This window comes from Aulonocara stuartgranti (assembly GCF_965226115.1).
Source record: "Aulonocara stuartgranti genome assembly, chromosome: 17".
NCBI classification, from domain to species: Eukaryota; Metazoa; Chordata; class Actinopteri; order Cichliformes; family Cichlidae; genus Aulonocara; species Aulonocara stuartgranti.
In genome coordinates, this window is record NC_138953.1 from 6,041,716 (window position 1) to 6,055,240 (window position 13,525).

Genomic DNA, 13,525 nt, shown 5'->3' on the forward strand with positions numbered 1-13,525 from the left:
TGTCAAACAGTGTCAGCTAAGAATAGTTACATTCCATCCAGCGTTTAGTTGCAGGGTTCAGGCAGCCTGTTGCATATTTTGGCTCCTTGGCTCGTGTGAATATAGTGAAAGCATCATTAATGTTACTTCTCTGAGTTTTGAAACACCTACAAGTTGGATGAAGAAGAAGTTATATGGGGGGGTTCCCGTTGTTGCATGATGATGCTGTGAGACTACACTGAATTAATAGCATCCAGCTATCTTCATCAATCAAGAGATGAGGAGGAAAGAGAAAAAAAAAAAGACAAGGTAAACACCGGCTGTAGTGCTGTTGCATTACTCTGTTGAGACGAGTGCGTCTGGATCCATTTTATTAGCGGCCCAGAGAGAATGATAAACCTGACTACCTGCCAAAACATAGTCCTGTCAACTGCATCAGTTTCTCAGTTGGGAGGGGAAACGCCTGCCCGAGTCTAGAAGTCAGCCGTAGCATAAAAATGAAGGTTTTTATGAGCTCGAATTGCAAGATGATGTTAAATTTCCCTCCCTTCGCCTTCTAGGCTGAAACATTTTTAACAGTTCCTGATTTATATTGTTGAGCAGAGAGGATGTGGAGTGGTGCATTAAGGCATGGAGAAAATGAGTCCGGCTGTGACCTCAGCACTCAGAGAGCCCCAGAAAAACATTATATGAGCCGCCTAAATACGGACCTGCTCTGACACACAGAAACATGCAGACATTTATTCAGATGGTCTCTCGAGTCTTGTATATTTGCTCTCTCTCTCTTTTTCTCCTACTTATTTACACATACACACTTGTTAAACACAGACACCGGTGCCATGTGTCAGCTACAAACACAGTACAACTAATGTTTGTGTTGAGGCAGCAGGCGGGCAGGTGTTTCACGGTAAGCTGCCCCACCGTACACAAAGCCTTAAATTGTCTGGTTTCTACACTCCAACCATTTCCTGATGCCTGTCCACACCTTTTGTCAGACACATTCCAGAGGACACCAATTACCCAGATTGCAACTTAAATAAACTAAACCTGGATTTGTGTTACTATGGACTTATGCCATAGTTAGACATGTCTCTGTTTCAGGGTATATCTGGTGACAAAGTGAGCTCAGTTGTCAAGCAGTTTACGCTTTAAGACATTTTATTATTGGAGATATTGTGCCTCAGCATCAGAGGAACCTTTCCTTTAACACTTGGAACATACAGTACAACAAGAAAAGTATTGGGCCACCTACACACAACACCCGCATTAGCTTTTTCTAAAATTCACCCACCCTTTTGTACCTATAACAGCATTTGTTCTTCTGCTAAGGCTTGCCATAAGATTTTAGAGAGCGTGTCTATGGAAAAAATTTTGGCATTGTGACTTCGAATACTCCCATTCTCCATTCTAGTTCATCCAAAAGGTGTTTGACGGGGTTGAGGTCGGGGCTTTGTGGGGGTCAGTTAAGTTCTTCCACACCAAACTCATCCAACCGTGCCTTCATGGACCATGTTTTATGCACTGGGGCAAAATCATGCTGAGACAGAACTGTTCCCACAACATTGGAAGCAGAAAATCATCCAAAAATGTCTTGGGAGGCACAAAGATTTCTTTTCACTGCAACTACAAGGCCCAGGCCAAAGTCCAGAAAGAAAATGATTACGCGGTACGGCCAAACACTTTTGCCTATATAATCTATGCATGCTTTCCTCCCTTTCTTCCCATTGTAATTGGAACTGTGCTGGAAGTTTCAAGTTAGAAACACAACAAAGGATGATTACAGGATGGGGGGAGGGCTCCAATGCTTATGTACTAATAAAGGGTGTTGGACAGAAGAAGACCAAGAGACTTGTTTTGGGATGGGGGGATTAAAGTAATAGAAAGCAGAAAATCAGCAAATATTTGCCACTCTAACTAGGAAATAATGTAATCTAATAAAAAGGACAAATATTGTCAGCCAGTGATAGAGACACACAAACAGATACAACTGTTCGCTGAAACCTCTGCACAATGCTCTCTTCTGATTCATAATGAGTCTTTTCAGCTTATACTGGTAGATTAAGTATGAAATGACATTTCTGACAATTCAATTATTTCCAATATGGCTTATAAACACTGGCTGGAATAAACACACAATTTTGAGTTTTGAGTGTGTAAATGGGAGTCAGTGGTCCTCGTTACTAGTGATTGCTTTTGTGCATATTCATTTCATTTTACAGAGCAAGTCACTAACACACAAAACACTTTAATTGTGTTATTACAAACACACGAGCACATTTCACTACTGAGTTATTTGCAAAGTGCAACACCAAGCCCAGACAGTCTACAGTTCCACGCCCTTCTTGGGTGGGTGGGGGACGAAGGTCCAATACATGGAACTGTCAAATAAACACGACCAAAGTACACTCAAACAGAGCTTCCGCCACTTAGCAGCAATCACTTTTAAAACTTAAAGACTGCAATAACAAAAGAGAAGGAGAAAGGGGGAGGAGTAGGCACTGTGAAGGGGAACTACGTGTTTTTCCATTTAGCAAGCAATCTTGAGAAATTGCGAACAAATCCTGAAGAGAGCAGAGCGGTTGTTGCTGATTAGCCACAGGTTAGCCGGCTTTCCCCCCAGTGCCTAGAGTGTTTGTTGTTAGAGCTGCTTTGCGGTTTTCACAGCTATGGAGCAGCTGGAGAGGAATGCTCAGCTCTGAAACCTGAGACGCCTGAGGCTGCTCGGGCCACCACGGTCCTGTGGCCTCCTGTGACCCACAATCACACATGCACAAAACTGGAGTACCAGGGGACACTCAGACTTCCCTACACACCTTGTAGCTTACTCTGTTGGGTAAACCTCAGCATCATGAAAGAAGACAAATTACAAATACCAGAAAATGACACAAATGTTCATTTTAGATGTCTGATGCACAAGGGGAAGGTTAAACAAGACCTTTTTCAAACAAAGAGCATTCTAGTGGAAACTTTGGAACTGTGTTAATGTTTAACCGTGTGTGTGTGTTTTTTATTTTAATACTTTCATTCAATTGAGTTTTATTTATAGAGTGTTAAATCACAAAAACAGATCCCTGTGTTTTAAATTGTAAGGTGAAGACACTATCATAATAGAGAGAAAAGACCAATGAAAAGATGACCCCTATGAGCAGGCACTTGGCAACAGTGGGAAGGAAAAACTCCCATTTAACAGGAAGAAACCTCTGACAGAACCAGGCTCAGGGAGGACCACCTTTTCCAAACATCCTCGTTTTATTTTGAATGCTTACACTCTTTTTTTAAATTTGCTTCAAAATTATTAGCTCCCCTGATGCCAATTTTCAGTTGGGTATCTTTTTTGCTTGATAAGTTGTTTTAAGTTTCATTCACATATCCTGACAAATTCTATCTCTATGCTTCCTTTCACCTTGAGGAGATTGATAGTTCTACACACACTAAGGCTTTCCCACAGCATAATGCTCCCACCCTTGTGTTTCACTGTTTTTTGGGCTGTACACTCCTCCATTCTTTCGCTATATCATCTCTTAGGTCAAAGAGCTCTAATTTTGTCACATTGGACCAAAGGATGTGCTTCCATTAAGTATAATCTCTCACCAGGCTGTCTTTAACATTCCTCAGTCTAACTTAAAGGGGCATCTTTTGTAGGAGTGGAGCTTTTCTTGGTCTGCAACCTCACGGTCCATTCCTGCATAGGGGTCTAATGATTTTCATCATTGAGACTACAATTCCTGACATGGCAAGTCATTCAGTAGTGTCTTGGCAGTTGTTCTGAGGTCTTTAGACACATCTCTCACTACTTCTACTTTCTTCCTCTGTCAGGCTTGTTCCGCGCTGTGTGGCTCTCTTTGATACTTCTTGATATTTCTCACTCCAGTTTGTGACACTTGGATATGCTGTGATAACTTTGTATATCAATCTCATGTTTTGTGAGCAAGCCTTAACTGATTTATCTTGCTTTGCTGAAGTTTGTCTGTGTGTAAATAACATACGCCTCAGTTTCAGCTTCATTTCACAAGCTGTGAGCACTACAAAATTAAAGCACATCATTGCACAGCAATGGTCTGTGCTATAGCTCAATAACAGTCAGTTTTGCAGGGGGCTAATATACTTCTCCTGGTCCTTTTTGGCGTTTTGTTTTCACAAAATAATTCTAATTCAAAACACTTTTTTGAATTATCCCTTGGTTAAAGTTCACACAACAGTAAATGTTTTCCCTTGCCACTAACATACCAAATTGTCTTACGTTTAAAATTTGTGATAAAAGAGTTTTTTTAAATAACATTTGCCTTTAGTGACAAAATGTCATCCATACATAACATTTAGATTTTATTGCACTGCTGCAAGGTCCAAAACGCATGTCTCTAACGACACATCAAAAAGGCTAACCCTGGCTCTACATGGGAAGCATTGCATTCAGATGACTTGTGCATTGATTGCAGAGCTCCAGCCTTCGACTCATTAGGCCAGATTTTAAAGCCATTCACCATGGGGTTAATCCTAGACACAGATGAGTGGTTCCCAGGAATGCCCAAACCTTAGTGGAAGCTCAAACTGTAAGCTTCCACTAACTAAATATAGGGACTTGGTAGCTTTTCAGAGCTATGGTACATTTACTGTGGATAATTCATGTAGGCTGAGACATACAGGGAAATACTGCCCTCACTTATGAGAATATCTGACTCCTTTAAACTTTTTCACTGCTTTATTTATTTTCTCAGTTGCAGGAAGAGAAAATGATTAACACGTCACAGCCTTTTGCAGTTCTAAAGCAGACTCCCTTAGGTTTCTCCTTAACTTTTGCATCCTCTTTGCACCCATCTCATATCAACACTGGAACCATATGTATCCATTTAATTAGCTCTACCACTTCATCTCCTCAGTCAGGCCCTCTTGGGGATGTCAAACTACCATAAGAGGCTCTTCTTACTTAAAAGTGAGTCTTCTGTTCCCAGGGATGTAGGGAAGAAAATCCAGACAGAAGACTGATGACACCAACCACATGATGGAGACTTAGAGAGTCATTCGTGTAGGTTTTTTTTTTTTCAAAAAGGAAAAACTAGTAGTAAAGAAAAAGACTGCGGAGAATAAAAATTACAGAAAGGCAAAAAATAAGGAAGATAAGAAGCAGAAGTCGTCAGATTGGGAATGAACATATTAGCAATTCATCGATCTTCAAAGAGTGGGGCTGGAATTGCACAAGCAAGCCTGTATACAAAGATGCGCACACACACACACACACACACACACTCTCTCTCTCTCTCTCTCTCTCTCTCTAATCCTGTCTTCAGGGCTGTCTTTAGTGGTCCGTGGTTCATCGGTGAACACACTACAGGGCAAACTGGGAGCCTCACTGAGACACAAATTCATATTCACCATGTGCCAGCTGAATCAAATAGGTATGACTGCTATAAAAAATAGAAACTGCAGAGTGCCTTTGTACATGTGTGTTGCTCAATCTACTGTAAGAAATCTCCATGAAGGTGAAGGTCACATTCATCCACAGACAATTTAAATCCAGCCTGTGTAGATGTGTTGGAGCTGTAGGGCCAGAGAGACTGGTTTCCATATAGCTGACAGATAAAGGCTTAATATTAAAGCCCAAGGGACAGTAACGGCTTCTTCCTCCATGCTGCTGGTACACAGCTTCTCTCCTTTTTTTACCCTCTCCCTTGCTTCCTCCCTGCTTCCCAGCCAACTCCCAGCTCATGGCACTACAGAGGGCTGGGGGCCGAGGATGCAGCATTAGAGTTCCTCCTCTGATGTGTGTGCACGTGTGTTTGTTTTCCCCCAGACCCTTGCCATGTGTTTATCCCCATCCTCGCCTCCCATATTCTTTTTTTTTTCTGAATGCTACAAAGTCAGGAAACAGGCAACTGGAGGAGGAAAGGCAAGGAAGAGAGAGCAGGAGCCCAATTTTTGTATTTTCCCAAGGCAGCCAAAAAGGGCTGAAATAATTATACCTGCAGTTTGCAGCTCCACAACACACAGGTCAGAAGAAGAGAAGTAGAAAGCCTAAGGACGTATGCATTTCCTTTGGGGGTAAACCTGGTGCACTAACAGCAATGTTTTACAAAATATGACGAAGCTCCTTTTAATTCTAACTATCTGCAGCTCAGTGAGAAGCCAAATATTAAAAGCACTTCTCTAGTCAGAGCCAAATGCCGCATATTAACGAAATAAAAGCACTTTTATTATTATTCAAATCAGTAAAATAAATGTGATTAGATGGGAATTAAAAATGATCGAACCATGCTGCAAGGAATTCACACCATTTACACAATCACCATCTCACCACGCCGGTCTGTTAATTCACAGCCAGATCAGACCAATCCAAGTCCTATAAGTAGCTCCTGACTGATAATGTCACAGCTATGGCTATCCAATCTTCTCAGGTTAAACTTTTACAAGCTGTTTACAAGGCTTGGGGTTTTTTGTTTTTTTTTGTTTTTTGTTTAAAAGTATGTTAAGCCTGTCAAAGATCCAGTCTTACTTTTTTGATTCATTTCTATGCATCAATGTAAAAAAAAAAAAAAAAAAAAAAAATGCCTTCAACCATGAAAGAGGAGGAGAAGAGGGAGGGAGTACAGTAAGAAAAGGCATGTCAAAGATGGATCTCTAAATGCCAGTATAATGGCCATAGAGAAACCAAACCCTCACTAATTAAGTGCGTCTCCATTTCAACCCAGTGGAGCAGGTCGGTTAATTAAATGACCGTCCGTCAGTGTCTGCCAACTGCTTGTTGCTGCATTGGGGTGGGGTTAGGGCCAAATTAATTTGTGTGAATCTAACTAACAGACAACCTGAGGCGATAGCCCCAAAGCCCAAGCCCACACACTGTGTTAGTGTGGGGAGTGCAAGCGTGCACTTTAGCTGCTTTTCAAAGGCTTCTTTGCAGTTCACCATTTTCGGATTGACTGGGGTAGCATTTTCAATTTTCTCAACATGTAGTTATGTCCTCTGAATGTTTATGTTAGAAAAGTGTGTGTGTGTGCTGGGAGGACTGCATACACCTAGATTTTATATCTCCATAAAACAGCTTTTTTTAAGGAAAGCTTTCATTCCCAGGATGCACTTGGAACAGTCCTGATGTCCATTCTAAATTCTTCACATTTATTCAGCCCGGCAGCTCTCCAGGCCCAAGCACTGAAGGTTTATCTCAAGACCAAAGCTTCAGAAGTTAAGTTATCCTTATTAGCCCACTGTTCCTGTTCTACAAAAACTAAAACGAAACAAAACTATGACGAAGAGCAAAGGAGAGTGCAGAAACAAAGTTAATGTGGCTTTACCTGCAGAAATCCATAAATCTGGATTGCAGTAGAGATTAACTGTGATCTAGTTCTGTACTGATGAAAGTTCTTTGGAAATGGCCAAATTTTTAACTTTTAATTTATTTTATTTTTATTTTTTTTTTTGGGGGGGGGGGGGGGGGGGGGTAATTATTGTTGATATTTTGGTAAATTATATGTAGGATTTCTGAGGAACTGAGAAAAATGCCACTTTTTTTGCATTAGTGAAAACTGAAACCAAAAAGTAAAACCAGAGGTATATAAAAAAACAAATTTGTCTAAAATAAAATAAAAAAATAAATAAAAACATTATGCACTCACAAAAATAAGAAATAAGATCATTTTCTCATTTTCAGTGTTTATTTAGACTTGGAGTGTCTACATGACAATTTTAATGCTAAGCATCTGACATGTGAGTCACCCGCTTTTGCCCCGTTATTGATAACATTCAAAGAAAAACTGAAACTGACACTCAACTCATAAAAAAGGCAAAACTAAACATTTTCCATCTATAAAATCTAAGACGAAATGAGCAAATCCACAAAAATGAAAATAAAAACTACTTGGGAAACAAAAGTGTAATAAATCTGCTCTGATCTATTCCAAGAAAGGAAACAAAGGAGACATATTTTCAGCTTGAATCTTTACATATAATTCACCTGACATATGCTGGGGTGTGTGAGGGGAGCCGGTGCCTGTACTGATAAATTCTGACTGGACTTTCTCCAGTGTGTCCTCCAGTCTAATGCACTGGGAGGGTGAAGCCTGTCAGCTATAGGGTGCTGTGGTGCATTGAAAAAACAAACCCCCCTTTTTTTTATCCAAACAGCATGAGGCCTGAGAGAAAGAGAGCGAGAGTCACCACCGTATAAACCCTAACACTACCCACCACCCCTGGGCCTCCCCAAGAAGCTCTCAGTCTCAGACTGGGAAGTTTGCGCTCTCTCCCTCTCTCCACCAGACAGGATATAATGCTTTCCACATGTGAGAGAAAACAAGGGAGGGAACGGAGGGCGGAGGAGTAGAGGAGGGGGAACAAGAAAAGCTAGGAAAAAGTGGGGCTGGGTCAGACTAGAGCAGTAAAGAGAGGAGAAAGATAGAAGGGAAAGAAATGCAGATTGAAATAAGCTTCGAAAGCTAGAGGACATTTAAATAAAACTAAGGTCGCAAAAAAAAAAAAAGCTGTCAGATATTAACATTTGATCAACTTTGTTTCCTTTAACTTTGGCAGATAATAATGAAGTGGCAGTAATGAGTAACAGAAGACTGGCATGAGGACTTGTTTGTGGAACGAAATAGTTTTGCCCTCATTTAAAAACAATAGCTAAGCTGCATTTCAGTTTCATTATTTTATCCTCTCTTTCATCAACTTAATGTTGTGCTTCCCCACAAAATCTAGAGGTTGCTATTTCAACAGAACAAACTGGGAGAGTTAAATAAACAGAAAACAACTGCGGTGCAGCCATGTGGTGGACATTGTCTTTGCTATTTCACAAAATGCTTGTAAGTACAGTAGACAAAACATGGCACGGTAAAAGGTGGAAATGTGGCCTAGCACTAGTCCACACTCAAGAACACTGACATAACCTAGCTACATTCAATTCAATGTGACTCATTTTTATTTATACAGCGCCAAATCACAACAGCAGTCGCCTCAAGACTCTTTATATTGTAAGGTGAGACCCTACAATAATAGAGAGAAAACCCCAACAATCATATGACCCCCTTTGAGCAAGCGCTTTGGCAACAGTGGGAAGGAAAAATTCCCTTTTAACAGGAAGAAACCTCCAGCAGATCCAGGCTCAGGGAGGGGCAGCCATCTGCCCCGACCGGTTGAGGGTGAGGGAAAGAAGACAGGACAAAGACAATTATAATCTACATTATCTTAAAGGCAAGATCGGCTGTATCCATGTTTGTGGTATTCCAGGATCATTAATGTTGGTGGACACTGGCAGGTTTTTTTCCCCCCTACAAATTTTCCAACATTATGACAATATCACAATAACCAGTCACATATAACAATGTGATTGGTCACTTTCAGCTTTGAATATCTGGGACCAACATTAATTATGATTGCCCAGAAACAACACCAACACAGGGATATTGGAAACACCTATCTTAGGTCTGGCAAACAGTGTTAAAAAATTAGGACTCAGTTGTCAAGTGTATTGTGCACTAACCGCTGGCAGAAATGAGAAGGTCTCAGATACAAAAATAAATAATAATAATACTTTTTTTTTTTTAAAAAGAAAGAAACAGTTTAAGAAACTGATGCAACTACATCCTAGCACACATCACTCAAAGGTTGCAGTTTTGTCCCATTATCCGGCTTCTTCCTCGTAGCACAAACTGTGGGGTGTGCCTGTCAAAGTACATGTGGTATGAGGCTTTGGTCACAAGTCATTACCTTATGGTTTTCACCACACGAGGTCTTTGAAGTCAAGGCAATCGAGTCATTAAAACAAGGCCTCAGGCCACAGCAACCACACACTAACAGCTGACTAATTGGATATACTGAAACCTTGTGAAAAATTAATTCTTAATAAGGACGTTGCTAACTGTTAATAAAAGATTACATAGTTTTAAGGATGGTGCAAAATGTACAATCTTAGAGATTGTACATTTTGCACCCCCCACACAAACTATATTTTATTTTATATAAATATAATACGTGTCTGCAGTGGCATCGGGCCTGCAGCGGGTTATGGGAATAACATCTTGCTGCTAAAATGGAGCCAATGTGAAAATGTTCCAAAGGCTGATCAGAGCTGCATACCTGAGCACCCCCATTAAGCTGATAAAATCTATGGACTAAAAGAGGGCGAAGACAAAACCACACACACACTGTGGTCAAATTAGTTTGAACAAAGGAACACGTGATAATGAGAAAATACTGTTTTTAGAAGTGCTTTGATTTTTTTTCTTTATATCAAGACATTCAGAAATGACTTTTGTTTTTTGTTAAAACACCACTGCAGGGCTGCACAGTGCTTGTTTGTTTGTTTGAATGAACAGGCACCACGTTAAGAAGTATACTTCATGACAAAAACACTTGTCAGTTACTGTATTAATCAGGTTATTAAAGGGTTATCTGATCAATACCTTCAAATAATAGTAACGGTAGGGCTGCTCAATTAATCGAATTTTAATCACGATTACGATCTGGGCTTTCAACGATCATTAAAAATGACTGAGCCGATTATTAGCCCCTCCCTCATTTATCCGCGACACCTTAAAGGCCGGTCCATGAAAATATTGTCAGGCATAAACCGGTCCGTGGCGCAAAAAAGGTTGGAGACCGCTGATTAAGAGGACCCGAGGGAAGCTCGGAAAGCTAAGCAGAAGTTATTTGGAGAGTGACTGCCGTTGGTTGAAAAGAGAGTTTAAAAAAAAACTTCAGTGGTGTTGCACACTATTTTATATTATTTTTTTAAAGTCATTGTTAACCCTTTAAAGCCGGTCAGAGCAGTAAGCTCCGTTTTGCGTAACTATTGTTAAATCCCTGTAGAACCTGAAACGCGTAAGCTAGCGCAATAATTTGTTTTGCATATGAAACCGGAGGAGTTGTACTTACATCTGATGCCATCAGCTTGTCCTCGGTCACAGTTTCCTTCCACATAAAGCTTTGCAAAAATTGCAAAAATTGCATAAAAAGCGCTTGCAGGAACAAAAACATAATATTCCAGAAACAGGCTTTGCCGTTCCTATCAGCTGTTCGTAACACTTCCCACAGTGAAATGATGCACATGCTGTTTTCTTTGCAAATTTGCATCATAGGATTGTTTTTTGTTTTTCCTGCAGTATATAAAAATTGCTGTATCTCCAAAATAAAACTATGAAGACACTCAAAATAAATTTCCTGTTGTTGTAAACTATTTTTTGCAACTTTATTGTATTTAAAGTTTTGAGGGATAAACCTCTTAAATTTCTCCAAGTAGAAATATATGTAAACAAAACAAAAGCGATTTTCAATTTTTTTTGTAGTTTATTGCACTTTTTTGCAATTAATGTACTTACTATGGACTTAATGCATACATATTATTAAAATATGGGCTATAACAGTTGTATTGATGTATAGCAACTTGAAATGCTCCCACAAATGGCACTACAGCATGTAAAAAAAATAATATAAGCTCTGGTGGACTTGGTTCTATGGTAGGTCTTAAAGGGTTAAATAAATATCGTCAAATAATCGTGATCTCAATTTCAGTGAAAATAATCGTGATTATCATTTTTGCCATAATCGAGCAGCCCTAAGTAACGGAGCTGAAAAGTGAGGGAAAGGGCGAGTCCTTTCCTGTTAAGCATCAGCCACACTTACATTGTACTACATGTCAAGTATTTTTTTTTTTTTTTTTTTTAAGAAGTTCATCATAAGTCAAAAATAAGGTCTTGTAGATTATCCCTTTCAGAAACTACAGCTCCCAGCGAAATGACAAATGACCCACCTGGAGCCAAGAGGCGGCACAGAAACCAAGCAGCGTCTCCAAAACACTTCACCTGTGGACCGGGCTTCAACCACCTCAGCTTGCCAGTCTGGCACCACAAGTCCCAGTCACACCCTAGTGGTAACCCTGGCAGGGCGAAAACTTCATACCGACTCTTGAGCTGAACTTGGAGATCTCAAAAGAGTGTGTGAAAATGCTGAGATTGACAAAATGTAAGCCGCTGACCCGCATGGCTCAAAGGCCTCATCACGCAGCACTAATAAAATTTAAAACTTGGGTTTCCCACTAAGAACCATCCCCCCCATCCACCTCCCTTACAAAAAAGTGAAGGGACAATCAGATGGGGCGCCTGCGCTGTCTGCACAAACTATCTTGGATCATCTTCACATTCCTATGCTGTTCACTCATCTGCAGGCGCTTTCACTTGCAGTTTTTCAGGCATTGATGAATGCATTATTAAGGCACAAACGAGCCACAAACGTCGACTGAAATTGTCAACATCATTTGAACCAGTGCTAACTGACTCCCTAGTCACTGTACAATATAAAAAAAAAACTAAAAAAAAAAAAACATGAATAAACTATAGAGAGGAAATCAAATTATGCAACAGCCCTCACTTATGAGAGTGATACAGAGATTCATACGAATAAAGATACATTTCTAGATCATCATGCGTACCGTAGGCAGGTAAATGTGAGTGGGTAGGAGAGATGGTAAAGAGATAAAGAATAATAAGGGACGACTCCTTCTCCTGGGGTGGTCTCCTTCTCAGGTTTCTGAGCCTGATGTGAGATCATGTCTGGACACTGTTAGAGGGTCATGGGGCTTTGTTCTAAATCATGTACTCTAAAGGCAGTTACATGGACTGATTAACCAAAGCGAGGATCGCTCTAAAGGGAAGGTTAAACAACACGACACTGGATTTGACTTTGCAAAGCAAAACTAGCACAGCTCACTGCTGCTGACTAGGGCTGCCACGATTTGTCGACTAGTCACGATTACGTCGACTATCAAAATCGTCGACGACTGATTTAATAGTCGACGCGTCGTTTGAAGCTTTGTAAGATCACAAAAGACGCAGGAATAAGTGGCAGGATTTAAGAGTGTAATAACGGACTGAAACAGAAGATGGCAGCATTGCATGTACAAGGATGTCAGCTACCGTTAAACCCCGAAGAAGAAGAAGAAGAAGAAGAAGAAGCAGCAGCTGTGTCCCAGAATTCATAGCGCGGCCCAGCGCAGTTTCCAACAATGGCGGCAGCTAGTTAGTTTTAATGTTACTCTTATTATTCTTTCTGGGTCACAAAATAAACGTTTAACATATTTTCAGGCGAGAATGTAGCTGTGTAAACCTCAAATATCTGCTCAGTTTATCAGGACACCACATATTTTCAAAAGCGCTCCGACGTTTTCGGAGACATCTGTTACCCACTAGCTCGTTAGCGAGCCGGGGGCTAGGTCACTAGCACGGTGAGAACACCGGACTCCCCGCAAATCGTTTTCAAACCCACCGCCGTCTTTCGCTACTCAGGTTAAATATATATGAGTCACTTAGATAACTTAAAATGTTATTGTTTGGCTTTTTTTTTAGTATTTTATTTGTTCCTGAGTAAATCAGTTTGTCTGAGATTAAAGTTATAGTTTTTACACAGCTGAATAAACGTCAAGCAGACAGCTGATTATCAGAAGTGTGAGATGCTCCAGAATATACTCCAGTGTCCTGTTATATTTTAGATAGCAAGGAGTTTATTAATCTTCACCGAAACAATCTGCAAATTTCATTAAAATTCAATAAACTATCATCTTGTCTTTATT

General features: G+C 40.3%; 1 protein-coding gene across 1 annotated transcript in view; it reads right to left on the bottom strand.

Moving 5' to 3' along the window:
- Nucleotides 1-13,525, bottom strand: part of cachd1 (cache domain containing 1) — a 101,357-nt gene that overhangs the window by 67,939 nt on the left and 19,893 nt on the right. The window lies entirely within an intron of this gene.